The sequence below is a fragment of the Propithecus coquereli genome, unplaced genomic scaffold, assembly GCF_000956105.1.
Source record: "Propithecus coquereli isolate 6110/MARCELLA unplaced genomic scaffold, Pcoq_1.0 Scaffold842, whole genome shotgun sequence".
Taxonomy (NCBI): Eukaryota; Metazoa; Chordata; class Mammalia; order Primates; family Indriidae; genus Propithecus; species Propithecus coquereli.
The window spans coordinates 461,239-463,045 of record NW_012154641.1 but is presented as its reverse complement, the minus strand read 5'-3'; positions in this window follow the sequence as shown (position 1 = coordinate 463,045).

Sequence of the window (1,807 nt, the reverse complement as noted above, 5' to 3'; positions counted from 1 at the left end):
TGCCCTGTTGGTAAACTGCCGCAAAACATTATCTGAGTCATCTCCTTACTTTCAGCTCATTCATTCGTTCCTTTAAAAAACTTGTACTGAGTGCTCACTGTGTGCTAGGCACAGATTGTGGTGAACAACAGAAGCACCCAGACACTGTAGCGCGAAACACAGTCTGGTAGGAGACAAAGATGCAGATTAATAATTATACTCCAACGTAATACTCAGTGAAATGTTGGTACGTGCAAGTTTGATGCCTTGAGTAGGGAGAAAGATGGAGTGGGGTCAACTCTGCCTGGGGGAGGTAGGAAGGAATTGGCTTCTCAAGGCAGCCCTGGATGCACACAGAAGAGCTCATCCAGTCAGGGAGGGAACCATGAATTGAGGCAGAGTGGAGGGAAGGCATGGAATAGAGGCAGAGCTTTAGGGAGGCGGTGAGTAGTTGGAACGGACTTGAAGGAGAAACTTGTGAAGGAGAATGTAGGAATCAGGGCTAGGCAGGTTAACGGCCAATTTATGCAGCCCTTGAATGCCAGACTAAAGAATGTGAACCTCTCCTCCAGGCAGAGCAGCCACTGATGTTCCCAGCAGGAGAGTGCCACATCACGCTAGAAGTATGACCAGTGATATGCTGTCATTTCTCATTGTGTCAAAATCACACAAAGGCCATCCTCTGAGGACAGCACACCTGGTGGAAGAGGATAAAATGGGAGTGGCTCTGTTGGAGTGCCTGAGGCCAGTGGCTCCTTCCCCATCTTCTTCTGACCCTTGATTCCCATTTGTCCTGGATCAGGCTGGTGGTCAGGCAACGCTGCTTCCTTCTAGCGATCTGTTAGGAGACCTAGTAGCAAAGTCAGGAATGGGAGTCTGACCCATGTTGGGGACAGGATGCTGGATCCTGGCTTTGGAGTGAAAGCAGAGCCTGCGTGGCTGGGGTCAGCCGCAGAGTCAAACAGCTGGAGCCGCCCAGACTGGCGAGCCCTGGAGAGATTAAAGTGCAGGACGGGTCACAGAGGCAGGACTGGAGTCCCGGAAGTGCATGATGGCCTCCTTCTCCTCTTGTCCCCAAAGGGTCATCCTCTGGACCAGCATCCCTTCTTTCCTATCCTTGGCAGACACAGAGCAAAGCAGAGACCTCAGGCTCAGACTGTTCTAGAAAATGGAGCTGGGTTTGACTTTAGCAAAGAAACAGCTGAAAGAAACCTGAGGTTTTCCTAGACCTGTCCGGAGAACAGTCCTCCACTAGCCAGAATTCACCGGTTGGGTCGTGTTTGCTAAGTGACCTGCTCCTGGAAGATCGATCTTATTGCCCACGCTGTTGCCCGAGACAGGCACGAGACCTCCCACACTACCTGCAGCGTTCTCTTTTGGGGCAGTAGGAAGGTTGGGTAGGTGTTTTTAAACCTTCCCTTGCTGCCTTCACGCAGTCTCACGCACGTCCTGGCGGAAGCCACCTGGACACCAGAGGGCACTGCGGCACCAGGTCATCCCCGAGGCGCCTTCTGCCAAGGGTTTGGCGGGCTGAGCAGCCCAGAGCTCTGAGTCCCGGGACAATCACATCTGACAGACCCAAGAGTGGAAGCAATACAAGAAATGGGAACTTTGTGTTTTCTCTCACTTCGATTTGCCACTGATGGTTTCTTTAGCTTTACTGAAGGAAAAGAAATAGAAAGATTTACCACTGTGCTAAGGGTACCCATAGATTTTAAGAACTGCCCCAATTTCATACAAGTTCAAAAACTGAAAAAACAATGTGTACCTTGAAAATAAGGGAATGTAATAACAATCGCTAGGTAAAAATCCTGCGGGGATCTGTGTC